This window comes from Myodes glareolus, chromosome 20, assembly GCF_982192425.1.
Source record: "Myodes glareolus chromosome 20, mMyoGla1.1, whole genome shotgun sequence".
In the NCBI taxonomy this organism is placed as follows: domain Eukaryota; kingdom Metazoa; phylum Chordata; class Mammalia; order Rodentia; family Cricetidae; genus Myodes; species Myodes glareolus.
This window is the reverse complement of record NC_142045.1, coordinates 41,967,973-41,988,936: the sequence shown is the minus strand read 5'-3', so window position 1 is coordinate 41,988,936 and position 20,964 is coordinate 41,967,973. Positions and strand designations below refer to the sequence as shown.

Genomic DNA, 20,964 nt, shown 5'->3' with positions numbered 1-20,964 from the left:
GTGACTAGGGAGATAGCTAAGTCGTAAAGTGTTTGCCATGCGAGCCCAGGACCGGGGTTCAAGCCGCTTAAAAGTCAGGCACAGTAACACGTGTTTGTTGCCCTCGTGCTGAGCCCATGCTGGCCGATGAAACCCTGTGACTTACTGACTGGATAGTCTAGACTTCTCTGTGTATTCCAGGCTAGAGTGAGACGCTATTTCAAAAGACACAGTGGAAACCACCAGAAGAATGACGCTCAAGGTTGACCTTTGCCCTCCACATTTAATCACCCCCACAAACAAGCTCACATTGTAGACAGGGTAAAAATTACCAAAATTATTGCAGACATGTATGAATCTGTCAAAGAATTAAAAAATAACTTTATGCGCTCACATATAAACACGGGGGTGGGGAGAAAGCGGGTATGATGGACATACTTGAAACCTCAGCACTGGGAAGGCTGGAACAGGAGGATTACTGCAAGTTCAAGGCCAGCCCGGGCTACAGTGTGAGACCTTGGCAGAACAAAGAAAGAAAGGAGAAGAACAAGAATCAAGCATAAAAATTCATGGGAGGGCTTTTTAAATGTTTTGATAAAACAGAGACCTAGATAGATGGATGAGATAGATGGATGAGTGGGCGGAAGGACAAGTGGGCTTGGGGACAAATAAGTGTCTCCTCTTTCCAAAATCAAAATAAGTAAGTAGCAATATGCTACTGCTTCTGTGTGGATATTCGCTAACAACTTTAGAAAGAAGGTCCGTTTTACCTCATTGTAAGTAAAAGTAAAATTATAAATGAGCACAAATTAAATCCTGATAACCATTATTACGGTGGCAATAAATCAGAAAGCCTATCTCAAAGTAGCTTGCCGTTGAGTGGTCCTCTCAGAGGCTCGATGATGGGTAATTTTCTCTATATGGCCTAAGGTCTTCTCTGAGGAGTCTTTCACAGGCGCACACACAAGCTAAAGTTTCATCCTCCGTCCACGGAGGGCTATGATCTGGAGTTGATTAATCCACTGAAAGAGTCTAGGCTGTGGACAAAAATTCACATTCAATTTCTCAGCCTTTCTTATACGGGGAGCAGGCAAAATTCAAATTAGAATGTGGCCTTCCTGGGGAGCCTTAATGGGATCAGATGTTCTCATTGGAGGTCGGGTTCCTGTATCTCACGGGTTTTATCAACCATTTGTTTGAAAATAGAACTCTTGGAGGAATAGGGCCTCTTTCCTGTGCCCCTATTCCCTTAGGGCTGCCATCCTGCTGCTCTTCCCTTTGACCCCACTTCCCACTCTCACCACTTGACCTTGACACTGCCTGGGACTTCCGTCACTGTGTTCCCTTCGCTATGTATTACGTATTACACATTCTTTCCCAGCGTCCACCACCAGACTTCATCCATCCTCCAGTTCGCAAATGTTGACTCTCCTCCAGGTTCGCCCTTGGTCCCAGCAAGCCACTATCCTCGCAGGCTTTACTCTCACCCACTCCCACGGTTTTCCTTCTTATGTCGGCACTGGTAACTCCCGCCTCTATGTCTCTCGCTTCCTCTCAGTTCCACACCTCAAGACTGACCCGGCTCTGTCTTAGGCGCCCACATCCACCTTGAAATCCTAATGGGCGTCCTGCGCAGGTAGACAGTTGGTCTCCAGCCTGTGCCTAGAGTGTGAAAGTCGCCCCGAACCTGAGCCAGTAGACAACCTCTACCAGGAGAGCGAACGTTTCAGGGCTCTCCTTAAGATGCCTGAGTTGAGGTCTGTAGGGATGAAGGGGGCTTTTCCCGCGGAGAAGAAACCTGCACTGTAAGGAGTAAAAGAGGGGCACGCAGCCAAACAAAACCAAGGCAAACGAAGCCCTGGGAAGAGTGGCAATAAGGGAGGGAAGGTGGCAGCCCTGAGTGAAGGCTTCAAGACGCAGCATTTAAAGATGAGGAACTTCTTCAATAATAAACGGGAGGAAGGGAGAGCTGCATAGAGCATGGAAAGTGTAGGTACTTTCCTATATTCTCATAGGTAACTGAGTAACTCACTTGCTTCATTCATTCTCCTAACAGGAAGTCAGAAATTATTCTAAGCCCAGTAAAATGAATAATTAATATTTTAGTTTGCTCTCTCAGTCTCCCCACTCCTCTGTGTGTGTGTGTGTGTGTGTGTGTGTGTGTGTGTAAATGGGGCACATAGTAGCAGAAGAACCTAAAACAGTGAGTTGGAGCAGCCAGCCCTGGAAGCAGATGTGTGCTTCTTTCAGCTCCAATGACATGACGTGTACTCTCTACTTCCTGAGGAAAGGGCAGCCGGCTAAATTTCAGGGTCCGATACTCACTTACGTATTTACAAACTAATGCAAGTTGACATCAAGTTAAAAACGTACTACCCCGTGACTTCCTGCCGCATTCCAAAGGAATTCACAGCAATAAAGTAGGTATTTAGGCAGTTGATATGCCGTGGGTCCTTTCCTGAACCCCACCCGCTTTCGGGGATCAGCTCTGGATAAGATGACAAGTCTGGGACCAGCTTTGGATAAGAAGACAAGGTAGGTTGGAATGGAAGATGAAGTGGAGGTGTCAGATGAAGAATAGCAAGGAAGAGAGGGGAGGAGGAGGAGAGCTAGAATAAGAACAAGAAGAAGACAGCTCAGTCTTGCCTGCTGGGGTGAGCACATTACCTTGCCTGGGCTGTGCTTGAAGCAGGACCTTGGCTCAAAACAAGAAGACAACCAGCAAGCTTGACCCTACTTTCCTGTACGCTGAGGCCATTTTAGCCAGAAAGGACACGTGGATTGATAAGGCTGGTCTCAACAGGTGTTACGTACATCCAAACTCATGAAACGCTTGAGATCTGAAGTCTGAGAGATGAGTGACTTCACTCGCCTACGGCCTCTCAAAGGAGCAGGGGAGACTGGTGGCCAGTTCTCTAGGACAGGCTGTGGCCGAGAGCGCCTAGGAGATGCAACACTGTGAACCCAGGTCTTCAGGTCTTGGATTTTAAAAAAAGCCAGGGGGTTTCCACCAAGGAAGAGTACCAAAATCGACTCACACCCAGCACAGAGGTCTGAACTGAGCTTTAAATGCAGGCCTGGGTGTCCCACTGAGGCAGAGGTTCTTTTTGTCCCAGCGAGGGATGGTTTGCAATGTCTGGGACTATCCGAGTAGGAGAAGACTGGGTGGAACGTGTGTAGCAGTTGGCTGATCCAGGGCATGAGAGAGTCTCGTTAGATTGTTGGCACTGAAGAACATGAAGACGTCTGGAGTCTGCCCCCCAGACTGGAGATCACATCTGGGTAAAACGGCCTCTGGTGAGCAACAAAAGTCATGGTGCCTTTCTTGTGCTCACTACTTGTACAGTAACTGGGTGTCTTCCACGTTCCCTCCATAGGATTAGGTGATTCCTCTCAACCACTTGTCAATGTGTTTGAGCTGGAAAAGAAATTGCATTTCCAGGCGTGGTGAACGAAGGCCCTTGCACCTCAGAGGGCTCCCAGAGGTGAGGAGTGAGGCTGGAGAACTCCAGCAACAGCGGCGTCAACGCCTTCAAAGGCTACGAAATCTGAGGGAACCTGCCAGATTTGCAAGGACCCAGTCTGTGTTCTCTCCAAACCGAGCATTCCATTTTCACAAGGGCCCCTTTGTTGTTGTGTTTATACGCAGACTAATAAATGCTTGACCTTTTGTTTAACTGATGAAGGAACAGTCTGTGCCTGGGGAGCATATTATTTCAAGAAGCACAAATGAAGAGAAAGTCCAAACCCTCTGGGACAGATGGACGGAATATTTTGATATTGGAACCACGTGGGGAGAGGCAGAAGTTGGCAAACAGTAATGGAGGACTGGTTAGCGAATCTGGAAATGGCATCCCTGTTCTTAGAGCATCCCAGGGGCTCCAGGGACACAGGGTCCAGGCACCCAACAAGCTCCCAGGAGCAAGGGCTTAGAGTAAGAGAGGCCTCCATCCCAGTGTGTGGGAAATGTGTGGCCTGGTGAGTGTGTTGATTTGGTAACTTTGGCGTTCTGTTTTAAAATGACTAATATCTTCAAGCATTTGCTTTCTACCTAGAACTCAGGGTTTTCCTAAAATCAGTTATTGGTTACCTTATAAGACCCTACAAGACAACAGTGTATTACTTCCTGTACCATTTTATTGTGTTATGTTTTTTCAACATAGAGGTTTTTGGTTTTGTTGTTGTTTTAAAGGCTATGGAATCTCCAAGAGTCACAGTGCCAGAGAGAGACTTTCAGTCCATTTCTTTGGCCAAATCCTGAGCCTACACTAAGCCATCCATGGACTCACATCTGTTCCCCTCAGTCCTTCTAACTGAAAGTGACTGCCTTGTTCAGTTTGAAGTCATGAACATCTGAATAGCCCATGTGGCTAGATCCCATGTACCCCAAACTCTTGAGTATCTTCATTTGCTTTCTGTTGCTGTGTGAAAACATTCTGACCAAGAGCAACTTCAGGAGGAAAAGGTTTCATTGGCTTCCTTGTACTTCCCTGTCCCAGTACATCAACAGAGCCATGTCAGGGTGGAAACTGAGGCAGAGATCATTGAGAAGTGCTACCTACTGGCTTGCTCCCCATGACTTGCTCAACCTGCTTTCTTATACAACCCAGGACCACCTACCCAAGGCCAACACTGCCCATAGTGGACTGGACCCTCCCTGTCACTCATTAATCAAGAAAATGACCCCCCTAGATTTTCTAACAGGCCAATATTGAGGAATATTTTTAATTGAGACGCCCTCTTCCCAGATGATCCTGACTCGAGTCAAATCGGCCAAAAAAGTAATGAGCCTGCCCAGAAGGATAACCCTCTGGTCACTACTAGAGGAACTGTGCTGTGTTCCTCAGAAGCGGTTCACAGTGACTTATGCAGAGCTGGCTCTAGTATACTATGTATGGGACCACTCACAGCACATAGAGTGATCCTGACAGTATGTATTTAAAACAGTGCTGAAAATAATCTGACTTCTGACTCAAGAAAGACTTTATTCTGAAGTCTAGTGGCCAATGATAAAGCATGGATTCCAAATGTGGAATTGAAGCTATAGGTATCTAAAAGGCAAGGGTAAGATAAGGAAAACAGGAAGGCCCTGGCTCATGCCAGACTCATGGTCTCCCTTGTGGGCGTAATGAACTCTGACCTCTGTGCTCCATCATACCACGCTTACGGCTCTTCTGGGGTTCTGCAATTAACCGGTCTTTCTCCTTCCCGCCAGCCAGCTCCCAAATAATAACACAGAAACTTACTAATTACCAAAGCTCAGCCTATAGCTTAGGCTTGTTCCTAACTAGCTCTTACAGCTTAAATTAACCCATTTATATTAACCTATATTCTATCATGTAGCATCACCTCTCTTCCATCTTGCCGTTCTTGATTCCTCTCTGTTTCTCCTAGCATCTTTCCAGCACCTAAATTCCTTTACCTCTTCCTTCCTCTCCCCATGAATCCCACTTATACCTCCCACCTAGCTATTGGCCATTCAGCTTTTTATTACACCAATCACAACAATACAGCTTCACACAGTGTACAAATATCCCACAACACCGTAAAGAGACGCGATCCATGGAACTAAGCAGAGTTCTGTAGCATATTCGCAGGATAGAGGGTGGGAACGAGAGGTCCAGCCTCTGCATGCCTCCCCTCCCCCACTGGGGGGGTGTAATATAGGTGGACAGCATTGTAATCTGTTTGCTGGCATTTCACCCTCCCTGGCATTGTACTAAAAATTAGTCAGATGAGCTGACCTTCTGAAAAGTCTGTATGGATTCTTACAGGTGAAGTCATCATAAATGACAGTCACATCTGGGAACAAGAAAGGAGCAGGGCCCCATACTAACTCACTGTGTCCAGGTCTGTAAAATGTAAGTCTTCATTTTCCCACGGAAGAGCTAAGCTTGCAACTCCAGCTTTTCCCATCCAGGTGATTGGGGGGAATCATAAAACTGCTGTGGAAAGCCCTCTCAGCCACCTGAGTCCAGGATGGCTCTGATCTAAATTAGGAGAGCCTGTCTGTCCTATTAGTTTTCCGTGGGCCTTTTACAAGATTAACACGACTCTGGTGCCATAAACCAACACACATCAGTTATCCTGAAGTTCTCTAGTTCATACATCCAAAGTGGGTCTCCCTGAGTGAAAATCCAGGTGCCAGTGAGGCTGGGTCCCTCAGCAGGGTCTGGGTGAGGCTGTGTCCCTCAGCAGGGTCTGGGTGAGGCTGTGTCCCTCAGCAGGGTCTGGTTGAGGCTGTGTCCCTCAGCAGGGTCTGGGTGAGGCTGTGTCTGTCTCTCTAGGCTCTGGGGGACCTAGGTCCTTTGTTCTCTGGGCATTGAGCCTGGGCCACCCTTCCTCCCCCAGCCGGGCAGTCCCTCACACACATCCCTTCCCTCTGACTCAGCTTTTCCCTCTTTAAAGTCTCTCATGATGACATTGGCCTGCCAAGATAATCCCAGATAAACGCCTGTTGTGAAGTCTGTTAATTAGTAACCTTAATTCCCCCTGACGTCTTAATAGCCTTTTGCCACCCCAAAGGGGATCTCTAACAGGTTGTAGGAAATAAGATGCTGTCTTATTTTCTTTTTCTGTTTGGGTGAGAAAATACCCTGACCAAGGAAATTTAAGGAAAGGGAGTGGGGGTTATGCTAGCTCACAGTTCAAGGGCATGCACACACACACACACACACACACTCACAAACAGTGTGGGTGTAAACTCTAAGGTGGTTCCACAAAGTCAAAATCACTTAACATATTTCTTGGTGTGGGTCTCTATTGTTTCCTCGTATGGGTCTCTGTTGTTAAGTGGTGCATAGTTATAATCATTCATGAGATGTAAACTGACCACCTCAAAACATAATGGCTTAAGTCAACAATGCCTTAACTATTAAAACAGCCGTTGGTTCCAGTGGGTCAACTGTAGGTTGATTGGGGAGCAATGTCAGCTTCTGTCCCTTGTGGTAGAGCTAAAGTCACTCCTACTGCTGGATTCAGATTGGAGCTTAGAAATACAGCCCGCTAATCCGCAGAGTCCAGTTCTTTAGCCTCGTGCCCTTCATTAATTAAGGAGTATCCCTTGAACATCGGCACCACATGGCAGCTGGCTTCAGCGAGAACCAGAATAAAGGCCGCAGGTTGTGTCCTCAAACTGGCACAGCTCTGTTCTTGTTGAAATCAAAACAGGAGAAGGAGAATGGTTTCCTTGTCTCTGTTCAGAGAGGTGTGGGAGATGCTAGTGCAAGATCGGCCAGCAGACTTCCCTGTAAGGCGTTCTCAGAACGATCAGACCGTGGCACTGCTCCCCGAGTCCTAAGTGTTGGTTGTGGGCATGGCTGTTCTCAGCCTGGTTGGGGAGACCCCCCCAGGCAGCCCCTTGCCACACAGTCACCTGACTTGTACCAAGACAACCCCTGCGAGGCTTTGAAGGTAGCCTCGGTAGCTACATTCTGCAGCCCTAGAGCTGATGAGAACTGGGCCAGCCTGGGGTACAGTGTGAGACTCTATTTTACAAACAAAGAAGAAAATGATGTATATGCATCATGTAGATTTTGTGCATTGGACCCATTCAGCAAAGTTGAAGACCACTAATTTAGTCTTTCCCAACTTCCTGTACTGTAAGCCATTTTTAATCTGCCAGGCGTGTGTGGTCCAGACAGAGACACCGTGCAGGGCAGTTGGAATGGGAGCTACAGCTTGCCTGCTGATGAGCCAGACAAGAAACTATTATCTGTTCAGAAGAGTGAAGGGTGAACTCTGTCCTTTCTCGACAATTTTACTCCAGAAGATCAATGAGAGCAAATATGACTGACAGCTTGGACAAGAGGACCTCCCCCTTCCTCCTTTCTATCAGATAGCAACTTTTCTCATATTGTAACTCATTTATAAAAAAAAATTGTTTAGACTGGGGGTTGTGGCTCAATGATAAAGAGTGTGCTTAGCAAGTGTGAGGCCCTGGGTTCGATCCCCAGCAAGCCTCCCTCCCCCCACCAGAAGTAGCATATGCCTCGTCTATCACTTACGGTACTGGGGAAGATAATCAGCAAATACAGAGATTACAAATAAAAATGGCTCGTATTTTCAAAAAGCACTGTCTCCAGAGAAAAAAATGAACCTTAGGCTGGGTATGTGGCTCAGTCGTATCACGTTTGCCTACCCTGCACAAGGCCTTGGGTTCCAGCCCGACCACCACATAAATCAGGTATGGTGGTACACCTGCTGGTACGCCCAGCATGTGCAAGTGGAGGCAGGAGGATCAGGCATTCAAGTTCAATGTCAGCTACATAGTAAGTCCGAAGCTACCCTATCGCAGCATGAGACCCTGTCTCCAAAAAAAAAAAAAAAATAGATATTAAAAAAGAAAAATATAAATGATGTTTAAGATGTAAACATCAGTCACCTGGGCCAGTAGACAGGAGGATACTCTGGACTCTTCTATGTTACAGCTTCTATATTACAGCTACAGGAACTCTTGGGACAATGGCTCTTGTGAAGGCAGACCACCCAAGAAGGAAGACCTCAGCCAGAGCCAAGAACAAGCTCACACACCCTACCTTACCTTTCTCCCTGTACCCTTGGCATCTCTCTCTCTCTCGCTCTCTCTCTCTCTCTCTCTCTCTCTCTCTCACACACACACACACACACAGAGAAAACTCAGAAGGTCCAGGACCTGTATCACACACACACACACACACACACACACACACACACACACACACACAACTCAGAAGGCTCCAGTACCTGTATCACACACACACACACACACACACACACACACACACACAACTCAGAAGGTTCAGGTACCTGTATCACACACACACACACACACACACACACACAACTCAGAAGGCTCCAGTACCTGTATCACACACACACACACACACACAACTCAGAAGGTTCAGGTACCTGTATCACACACACACACACACAAACTCAGAAGGCTCCAGTACCTGTATCATAAACACACACACAAACTCAGAAGGTTCGAGTTCCTGTGCCTTCCAGAGACCAGTCATCTCACCTGTCTGAGGGGTCTGGCCTTCCTTGCAGATTGCAGAGGCCCCGCCTGCTGCACACACTGCTTATCTCTCTGTTTTTGTGTGGCCCTAACAGAATACTCAAGACTGGTAACATATAAAGAAAGGAGACTAATTTGCTCACTTTGGGGGCTGGGAATCCCAAAGCCAAGGGACAGCACCCATAAGGGCCTTCTTCCTGGAGATCCTAAGATGGACAGTTACAGATAAGAAGGTTGGGACTGACAGGTGCTTTTTTTATATCTCCCTGTGACAACGAACCTTCTGTGACAATGACATTAGTCCAGTCTTAACAATGACATTAGTCCAGTCCTGAGGGCAGAGACCAACAGACCAGACAGAATAAGCCAAGCTTTCCCACTGGCTTCGTCCTTCTGTCTTTGAGTTGAGAAATTCCTGACTGTAGACATATACCCTATGGCTCAGTAATTTAAATATGTCTGCACCCAGTGTCCTATATATGCATGCTTTACATGAGAAACATGCACATTTGAAAATAAATCAGACAAAATTCATACTAATGTGGAATGTCATCTGCCACAACATTTAGACCATTCTAAGAGGTTCTAAACTTAGGAACCATGTGTTGAAAGAAGAATCTAGGTGTGGTGTCTCACGCCTGTGACCTTAGCATTCAGAAGGCTAACACAGGACAACGTCCCAAATTCCAGACCAGCCGGGACAATTTAGTGAGACCTTGTCTCAAAATAAGATGTAGAGAGAAAGCGATTAGTTCAGTGATGGAGTCCTTGTTTTGTTGGTGGGGGGTCTTAAAATAAAATAACAAACTCAAGTGTAGGCCCAGGAACGACATGGTTACTATAAAGTCTCCAGAATATCATACAGAGTCTAGACACTCCACACAGAACCAGTAATGTCTCACAATTAAACGGCGTTGATTTAGAAGGCTGGGGATTGTAGCTTATTCTCCCTCAGTTCTCCTGGGACCTACAGATTTTAGGGGAGCAGATACTTGGGGATATAGGTTTATGTAGTCTTCATACCCTGGTGGGGTAAAAGGAAGGGTATGGGACAAACAAATAATGGAAATCTAGGAGAAGGCCAGAGCCCAAGGAGAATGGTCCTAAGAATTTTTCTAGCAGCAGTGATCCACTTTGAACTATGTTTAATTGAGATGAGGAAATACGGTGCCCTAGCAAGAATCCTGGACCAGAGGTCAGGACATATGGGTTTACTTCAAGCTTTGGTTCTGTCATTGACACTTAAGTGACCTTGGGTGACCGTCTCTTCAAGGGCCACTCACTTTCATTTTCTGAAGTTTCCCTTGAATAGTGAGTTGGTGATGAGGCATAAAAGTGATGAAGTGCTCATATAAGCAGGCTGCTTTAAGACATAGTCGAATATCCAGTAGGGGGCAAATACTGGCTTTCTTGCTTGACATTGAATAGAGACTGGGAGTGAGACTGAAATCAGGTCCTGGACCATTGGCTCAGATCTGTATCATGGTGATGTGGGATGTCTCTCTGTTTCCCGTGAACATGTTTTATTACCATTGATTAATAAAGAAACTGCTTTGATCTACGACAGGGCAGAATATAGCTAGTTGGGAGAGCCAAACTGAATACATGAAAAGAGAAGGCAGAGTCAGGGAGATGCCAGCAGCCACTAGAGAAATAAGAGGTAACAAGCCACGAGCCTCGTGGTGAAATATAGCCTATAGAAATTGGTTAATTTAAGTTGTAAGAGCTAGTTAATAATAAGCCTGAGCTAATAGGCCAAACAGTTTGTTATTAATATTAACAGAGTGGTTGTTCAGGAACTGGCAGGGAAGAGAGAAACCTCCAGTTACACCATGGGATTCGTGGAAGAAGCATGCTGGATCTGCATCTGTGTTGGGCTGATTAAGCTGCTTCTCACTGCTTGCTGTTCCAGGCCACATAGAATACCATGTGGAGGGCCGAAATGAGGACACATCTCGTAAACAAAGCCTAGAGAACCTAAAGTAATTTCTTGTGTTCCTGAAGTCACTAGCTGGAATAATCTCTTCTATTCCCAAGCGTCTATTCTGTGAAATAGTTACCTTTCTCATTGTTGTGTCAAAATCCTTGAGGAAAAGCAGCTTAAAGCAGGAAGGATTAATTTGACTTACAGATCCAGGGGGTGTGGTCCGTCAAGGCATGGAGGCAGGAGTTCAAGACAGTTGGTCACGTTGTATTTGCGATGCTCAGCTCACTTTGTCCTTAAAATTCAATCATAAATTCAATCCATAGGATGTCTCCACCAATACTTAGGGCGTGGCTTCAATTAGCCCAGTCTAGACAATCTTTCTCAGACAAGCTCAGTGACTTGTTTTCTAGAAGATTCTAGAGCAGTGCTTCTCAACCTTCCTAAAGATGAGATTCTTTTCTGCAATTCCTCATTTTGTGGTGATCTCCAACCATAAAATTATTTTATTGCTCCTTTATAACTATGTTTTTGCTACTGTTATAAATCGTCATGTAAATATCTGATCTGCAGGATATCTGATATGTAACCCCCCAAAGGGGTCCAAACCCACAGGTTGAGAATCTCTGTGCTATATCCTGTCAAGCTGACCATAAAAACATCACATGCTGTTTGGCCAGCTAACTTATGAACAACAGAAATTCATCACAGCTCTTGAGTTTGCAAAGCCTAAGAACAAGGGTCTGACAAGGTCATTATCTGACTCACAGATGATGCCTCCTGCATATGGCCTTATATGATTGAAAGGATGACATCTTTTTGCCAAGCCCACTTTGACGAGAGTCCTGATGACACCAATGAAGGAAGCCTTGTAACCTCGCCACCCCCAAGTCCCTCCTACTGCTGTCACCTCAAGAATTAGGATTTAGCGTGAGTTCTAGTGAAGCCTAAACATTCAAACCCAATAATTGAGAAAATGTAAAAGGCTACAAGTAATTTTCACAAGTCATTCAAGGTACGGGACGGGGCTCTGGGAACTGGAGATATCACTCAGCAGTTAAGAGCACTCACTGCTCCTACAGAGAACCTGGGTTTAGTTTCCAGCACCCATGTCATGTAGATCACGAGTGTCTATAACTCTAATTCCAGGAGATCCAAGGTCCACTTCTGGACTCTAAGGTGCCTGTGGTCACGTGTATGCATAAATACACACAACAAAATATGTAAGTAAGTAAGTAAATAAATAAATAAATGAATAACATTCTAAAAGAAAAGTACAAACTTCCGTTTTGGAGACCTGTAAGCAGAGAGTGCTCTTTTGTTTCCTGGCCTCCCAGACCCAAATAATCACACAGAAACTATATTAATTACAACACTGTTTGAGCAATGGCTCAGGTGCATTCCTAACTAGCTCTTACTTCTTAAATTAACCCATTTCTATTATTCTGTATATCACCACGAGGAAGTGGTTTACCAGGTAAGGTTCCAGCATCTGTCTCCTTCAGCAGCTACATGGTGTCTCTTTGACTTTATTTACTCTCCCTATGTATCTCTGTTCAGATTTGCCACCTGGCTTTATTTTGCCCTGTCATAGGCTGAAGCAGCTTCTTTATTAGCCAATGGTAATAAACCATATTCATAGCATACAGAGAGGAATTACACATTATCTACTCTTTTCTATTTAAGTAAAAAGGAAGGTTTTAACTTTAACTTAGCAAAATGACACATGACAAGCGTTATTAAGCAAGAATTATAGTTATAATATTTAGTCTATTTGTATCTGGCAAAATTAAAGAAAATATGTTATCATCTATTCTATCTTTGTTAGTCTAAAGTTTTATATCTAATTTATTCTTTACCATAACTAAGGAAAACTATAACTATCTGTCTTCAACTCTTCAAAAATTCCAGAAGGATATATGTAAAACATTACTTAAGTAAACAGGAAGTGTGGTATAAGCAACTTCCAAACCTCTAGAATTGACAGAGACATTTTACTGCCTTGATAGTTACCCAAAGTTCTTTGTAACATTGGAGCATCCATCTTCAGCCTATAGGACCATAGTGTCTGGCAGACTTTTCATAAAGCAGGAAATTTGAAAGACTTTTTTGACTATAGTGGCAGTTTGTCATTCATTTTCTTCTGTGTTCTGCAGAATATCTGGCAAACTCTTTCATGAAGCATGAACCCTGAAGGAGTATCTTACTTCTTTTGGCAAGTTCAGCAGTTTTTTTTCCTGTGGGTTCTGCATGTCCAGTATAGATAGCATGCCATCAAGCAGTCCAAGACAGAGCAGTTTCTTGCCCAAATGGCTAGCAACTCCACAAAGAGCCTCTTCAATGCCCATCATCCTCTTGAAGTAATTGGTGCTGCCAGAAGTAGACAGGTCTCACTGTCAAAAAATATAGAAGTTCTTAAAACCTTTTAAAAGCCATATTCTGTAGGTCTTTGAAGTGCTGAAGATTATCTATCTAAGTGAAATATATATATTTCTAACTGAACTATATCTATATATTTCTGTATATCTAGAAAACCTAACTAATGTAATGAAAAGTTTGATTACTATAGATGACTATCTATGAATCTGTATTCCTTAACTATACATTACATTTTTAAATGAGCTGCATAAACATGATACCTTAAACGAGAGTAGAAATATAAACGTATATATACATAGTACAACAAAATTGGCTTTAAATTTGTATCAATAGAACAAGATCCATACTAATGCAAAATATTGCTCTCTAAATCATATCCCCTTTTAAATGAAAACAAGCATTTATAAACAATCATTTTGGAAATTTGGATGTAGTTTTCTCCAAACTACTTCCTGCTATTTGTTGGGTGGGGAAAAAAGGCATGAGATGGGTTGAATACATAGGGCCAGAAGGAAGGAGGGTAAGACTGAGGCCATATGAGGCTAATATAGCAGTGAATCTATGGGGTTGTGATCGGTTGCAGCAATGGAATACCCAGATTAATATTCCTGCAGTCTCAGAAACGGATGGGATGCGAACAAGCAGTCTCCACTTACAGAGACCCAAACTTCCAGGTGCGGAGAATGAAAAGCAGTTTCTTTCATCCCTGAATGTGTGGATGTTTTAAGGTGGGGATCGTGGATATGAATTCCCTTTGGGAGGTTTGGGAGAGGCGTTGCTAAATCCTAGTCCATAAGTAACTGAAGAGCAGTTCTGATGGTCCCTGATTCGGCCCTTCCTTCACCCACATGCTTGGTGAGAGGCAAGAAGTCCATAACAATGATTGGGAGGTCTCATTAGACACAGCCTTCATTCAAACCAAGCAATATCTAAAATACAATATCCTGAATTAGACATAGATTAATTACAGAGGAAGGAGAAAACGAAGAGGGTCAATATTTATTGAGTATCGTCTGTTTGCCAAGAACTATACTGGGTACTTTACACACATGAATTAACCTTTGCGATGAGTTAACCTTTATGGTGACATTAACCCTAAAGTAGCCCTCAGAATGACTTCCTTATAGAGATAAATGTGCTGAGGCTTAGGGGGATTACACAGTTGTCAATTATTACAGTTACCACAAGGCAGAACCCGGCCTACCTAGGCCTACTCAGGCCTTACACCAATGCTGCCTCTGTGTGTGTGTGTGTGTGTGTGTGTGTGTGTGTGTGTGTGTGGTATGCATGTGTGCATGCGTGTGTGTATGGTATGCATATCCTGGACAGGGAACAAAGAGTCTTTCATGGATTGGAAAACGGTTCTACCATTGGACTATTACACCAGGTCCAATATTCGGTCCCACAAGTCTGTCTGTGCTGTAGTTCTTGGATTAGAAAACAGAGTGATAGCGGCCTGTAGCCTTGGGGAGATGGGTTGAAACCACACCTTTTAGATGCCATGACAAGCATCTAAAAGGAACAAAAGATGAGCAAGGACTCACTGTACCTGCACAAGGAGCTATACAGCATCCATGCTGGCCCTTAGTAAAGGAGAAGCATCAGCTATGGCGGTGATAGCCACTCTGTGTTTGAGGATGGAGGAGGACACACCAGAAGCACAGGTGGAGGCTTCCCACAGATGGGCTCCGTGAAAACCGATCTGAAGCCAGGGATGGCTGGACTGAGGTGATAAAAAGTCAGTACAGGACCGGCTGAGTAGAAGGGCAGGCAACCGGAAGAACACTGGTGTCTGCCCAGAGAAAAGTGAGCCAAGTACTGCAGAGGCCACAGGATGCTGAGATGTGTTTCATAGGACAGTCAAGGGGCTGGAGGATGGCTCTGTCAGCAAGGTGCTGGCTTCCTAAACATGAAGACCCCAGTTCAAACCCCAGAAGCCACCAGGAAAGGCTGAGGATGACAGTACACATTTGTGAGTCCTAGATTGGGGAGACAGAGATGGGGAGACCCTTGGGGCCCCCTGACAAACCAGTCTAGCTACATGGTGAGTGGATGGCATTTGAGGAATGACAGTATAATACAAGCACAGCACTTGGACACACACACACACACACACACACACACACACACACACACACACTCCAATTCCACTGCCACTATAAACAAGTCCTGGCTACTTCCCATTTACTCTGGAAATGATTGTTCTGTTATACTGTTGGGATCCATTACAGTGTCAAAAGTAATAACCCAACCAATCCACATTGTCAGGAAAAAAAAAAAGACAGTTTTCCAGGGAACTGAGGCTTAGAATTTTTAAACATTAAACTTTTGAGACGTTTAGTCATTTTCATGGAAACTGTAAAAAAAAAAAAAAGTGAGTCCCTGTCTGCTCAGCCTCATTAAACAGAATACATTGAACACATCATTTCCCCAGTCCTTGATGGTTGAGTCCTTGCTGGGAAGGATCATCGACCACTCCTGGGCAGCGGCATCGCACGCCCTCAGGGGCTGGTGAAATACACAGGGCTTCTTTGTACCCCTGTGGCCATCCTTCCTGCCCTCAGAGGTGGGAACTGGCCTGCCTTCCAGCACCTCCGCGGTGGCTCCCCTCAGCCACAGGCCCGTCCACACGGCTTTCTGCTTGTGCCGTGGATCTCCTAACAGATCACCTGGAACATCTGCACTGCTTCCCGCTTGGCCCGCAGGTTTCTCCTAACAGATTATCATAACCTTTGCATGAAGTGACAGCTGCCATGGAAATCACATTGGCTAACTCTTAAAACGGCCTCCATCTGGATCTGTTGTTCTCTATTACCAAGTTAAAAAATAAAGAGGTTGAGAAGTAACCCTGGGCGTATGCCATAAATAAGTCACAGAGACCCTGGCAGGGAATTTCCTTGGGATCCAGGTGTCTTTTGTATCAGCGCCCATCTGCACTCCAGATGGACGCTGTGTGTTTATGATTTTGGCGGTCTCACGTGGGACAGGACACTGTTGACATCAAAGCGCAGGTTTGTCCTCTGCTTTCTAAGATGATGTCATACCACTCGGCACTCTGGTCTCATCCTGTTACTTCAGAATCACTTGTCTACAGAGGAGACACAGGAAGGCGGACTCTCTTATTGAATAGCTTGTCCTTTAGTCCAACTCCGGAGGGCAGTGGCTTGTGACTACGAACAGGAACATTTCTCACTGCCTGGTGGCTCGGTAGGAAATGCTCCTAGGCTGGTTCAGCCAGGGCACCCCTCCCCTGTATATTTGGGGTCTTAACTGAGAGAGCTTGTCCTCTCTCCCATGTCTTCTTCCAGGCCCCAGAAGACAAGCAAGTTGTTGCAAAGGTGGCCAAGAGAAAGCGAATCACACGCTGTGAAACAGCATTGAAACCACTTGGGCTGGCAAGCTGGCTCAGTGGATAAAATCCCTGGCTGCCAAGCCTGCTGTCCTGAGATCAAGCCCCAGGATCCACGTGGCAGAAGGAGAGAACCAACTCTGGCAAGCTGTCCCCTGACTTCCACATACATGCTGTGGCACACGTATGCACTTACATAAATAAATAATTTTAATATTTTCAAGAATTTAAAGTGTCTACTTGTGTTGTATTTGTTAATGTTCCCACATTCAAAGTCAGTGACATCATTAAAGGCAAATTTTGTGGAAAAACAGGCCGTGTCTCAATGGGAATGTCTACGGAGTCGGAGCAAAGGGTGTTATATTGGCTGGTGGTTCAACAGTGGCTGTCTGCACGCTGGAGAGGCTAAGAACCATAGATGTTAAGTCGACTAGGCTGTATGGCTCAGCAGTCCCAATCTAGAACTGATGGTTTCAGGGATTCTGGAGAACTGCTACTCTTCAGTCAGAAGGCTGGGTTCCAAAGCAGCAACAGAGTAGATGCACTCCCCAGCAAGAAGTGAAAGCTGACAGGCAAAGCCAGCACTGCATTCCCTTGGACCTTTTCACAGACGGGCTACCTCCCAAAGGAACTGCCCATTATGGATGTTCCCCCTCAATTAATTCTTCCAGAAAAATACCTGTGCAAGCCCGCGCACAGAGAGGCGTATCTCTTAGTGGGCGCTATACACAATCAACTTGACAACTGAGATTACGCATCAACCATCACAAGGGTGCACACATATTGCAGCCTACCATATCCAGACACACGCATCTCATGGCAGTATGAGTGCAACCAGGAACCCGGGTGCTGCTCTCATTCACTCCAGAGAGCAAAAGCATATCTCAGCATCTGCGCTCTGGGGGAACGGTGACTTGAGACAGAGCATCTCTACTCCCTTGCCCAGGATTCACACTATAATTCCATTTCATCTGTTTGTTTCCAGGATAAGAGTAGCTTTATTAGAAAAGTGAAGAAGGCTGCATGCTATCTGGAACAAAATTACTGAAGAAGCGATCCAAAGAGTCCCCTCTTGTCCTTGAACGTGGTCTCCATTTCTGTGCCTCGTTCTTCCTAGAAAAGACGAACCCACACCTCAACAACAGTGATTCTCTCCTTCCCCACACGCAGGCACTGATGGCCCCTCAGGTAACTTCTTTTGGAACAAGCTGTCATCTTCCACCCAGGCCAGTCCCTCCTTCTTAGGCTCTGGGGCTGGGACAGGAAGTAAGATGTGTGAATGTCCCTTTTCGGGGGGTCACTTTGTAGCTCTTACAAGCGGATTTCTGCACAAAGTCCTCCAGTCAACTGTCTTACCAACTATATCCCTAGCATGAAAGGCACCGCGGTCAGCGGCAGGAACGGAAGCTTTGCGCTGAGGTTGGTAGCGCACACAGTCTTCCCTCACACGGCCCCACTCTTGGCTCTCTGGCCCATCCACTGCTCGGGCTGTTCTCTTGTTAGAGTTATGCTCTCCCTTCCGTGAGAAAGCACAGGACTCGTGTATGACCAAAGCAACGGTTGTCTGTCATCCAGGGAAGCTAGGGCAGGCGTTCAAGGCAGGAACTGAAGCAGCCACCATGGGGGAATGTTGCTTGCTGACTTTCTACCACCTACTTGCTCAGCCTGCTTATATATATATATATATATATATATATATATATATATATATATATATAGCACCTGGGAACACCAACCCAGGGGTGGCACCACCCACCGTGAGCTGGGCCCTCCCACGTCAATCATCAGTCAAGACGATGCACCACAGGCTTCCCTCCAGGCCAGTCTGGCGAGGACATTTTCGTAATTGCAGTTCTCACTTCCAAAATGACGCTAGTGTGTGTCCAAGGTGACATAAAACCTCGCTAGCACAGCTCACAATAAACTTCCTAGCAAATGACTTCAGACACATTCCAAAAGTTACCAGACTTCTCTGAGTCTGACTCCAGCTTTTAGATGGCCCAAATGAAGATACCCAACTACCTCATCTAGAGTTCGGATGGAAATGACCTTGATCGCGTGCTGAGAAGACAGAGGGGGGATTGTATGATTGGGTGTGGCCTTGAACTTCCTGTGTCCTTTGAGTCCAATTTTCCTTCATGTGAAAGAGTTAGGGAGATGGGAGGAGACAGTAGAGGCGTAACGTTTGCTCAATGCATGTTTAATATGCTCTCTTAGATGGTGAGGATGAACAGCTTCAAGAATTGCTTTCAAACAGCATATGTGGAGCCAGTGGGTGCTCACAGGGACTCTGTAGGGCTAGAACATCAGAGGGGCATTGGTAACCTAGTGAAGGTACAGTAACGCCTAAGGAGATGGGGTGTGTCCGTGCCTACTAACCTAGGGAAGGGTGTGACGACTCCCAGGAAGATGAGGTATACACATGCCTGTTTGTTGCAGTGAATAAGGATGTGTCTGGAAGCCTCAAATGACTCTCGAACAAAGGTATCTTAGGGTTTACAAAGCCGAAACACTCTTCTTGGAGAGTCTGAGATAAGGGATACGGAGAGATAGCTCAGTATTTGAAAGTACTACTTGTCACTCTTGCAGAAGAACTCAGGACCAATTTCCAACACCCACACGAGATGGCTCACATCTGCCTATAATTCCAGTTCAGGAGGATCCATTATTCTCTGATCACCATGAGCACACACATAGACACATAAATAAGGATAAACAAATCTTAAAAGGAAATTCTGGGAAAAAATGGGTTACAAAATAAAGTTATGACTCTTCCTTCCCCCACCCTGGTCAAAGAGCCTAGAGGTTTCTAGAAGCACCCTGGAACATTTATTGTTTCAGGACAGATTTCCTGTATGGAAAGTAACAATTTCTCTCACTTTATGAGTTCTTTTCATTCAGTAAAAATGATGGGTGCTCATGACTGAACTTGCCAAACTGCATGTTCACAGCCAACTTAATAGCCCAACTTGTCTTCTGAGGGGAGTCTGGGTATCACAATTAATCAGCTCATTGAGCTTGATTTGGGCCAAATTCTGGACATCATCCAAGAGAGTGCTAATGACTTGGTTCTCCTTTTTATCAGCATGGGGATTTGAACACAGGGCCTTGAGCCTGCTAGGCAAGTGTTCTGCTGCTGAGCTGCAGCCTCTGCTTTCATAGCGTGTCTCTAATATTATGTTTTCTGAGATGATTTTCACAAGTGTATCTGAGGCTTTCCTTAAACATGCAAAATAAAGCTCCCTTTGCTCTGCTGTATTTTCACATTAATTAGTGTACACAAAAGGTCCTAGATCCCAGAACGGGAGATGATGCGATAGAACCCAAGCTGGTGAGAATGAATGAAAGCCATTCTCTAAGAAGCCACCCGTCAGCTTGCCATATGGCCAGAGCGATATTAGTTCATCTTTTTATTTTTAGTTGGGTTGGAGAGGCATCCATGACCGACACTGACTCCTTCTTGCTCCTTTTCGGTTTGTTCATATTGTTGTAAACACTCGTGTGAAGCAGCCGGGCCTCTTCTCGCTGATGGTTTTCTCCGGGGGCTCGTTTGAGAAGACTGCCATTTAAGAACGCCGTGTGGAATGGGAGTTATCCTGCATCGTGCATGGCTCTTACCGCCCTGGCCTTCTTATTGTCAGTATCTGTAAGTACCACTGTTAGTGAATTTGGCTAGCAGCGTTTGAAGCAGATGAGATTTTAGCTCACGCCTTGATAACGGCATTGGCTCAGTCTAAGCGAAAGCCTTATTTTCATTAAAGGGAGCAGACATGCTGAGGAAGAAGGTGCTATTTTTACATAGGGTCTTTTTTTTTCTACTGAAACCACATGATAACACTGTGCTGTTAAAATGATCTCCAGCATGCTGAGTTAGCTGAAGAAACAATATGCATGTTGCCAAAATCAAGGCGGTCCTATTCTGAGCCTACTCAGCTCCAACCTCTAGCTCTCCTTGGTGGTCATGAGGAGGAGACCAGGGCGGAGCTGGTAAGAAAGGACATGTCCCATGCAGAGTGGAGGCCAACGACAACCAGCAACAGGAGATTATATACATTCTGGACTATTTGGCTATTGACGGCCCTGTTTCATTGACATATGAGAAGTTTTTAATTAAATATGTTCGTATTACTGATACTCTTTTTACCACACACATACACATACATGCACAAACACAGAGTTTCTCTCTTTCACACACACACACAAACACATACATGAACACACAGATTCAGTCTTTCTCACACACATACATGCACACAGAGTCAGACTTTCTCTCTCTCTCTCTCTCTCTCTCTCTCTCACACACACACACACACACACACACACACACACACC

At 45.3% G+C, this 20,964-nt stretch overlaps 1 non-coding gene across 1 annotated transcript; it reads right to left on the bottom strand.

Moving 5' to 3' along the window:
- Nucleotides 1-17,811: 17,811 nt before the first annotated feature.
- LOC125394245 (small nucleolar RNA SNORD22) lies at nt 17,812-17,928 on the bottom strand. Its single transcript, XR_007230149.1, has one exon. It is a non-coding gene; the product is annotated as a small nucleolar RNA SNORD22 (small nucleolar RNA).
- Nucleotides 17,929-20,964: the final 3,036 nt, after the last annotated feature.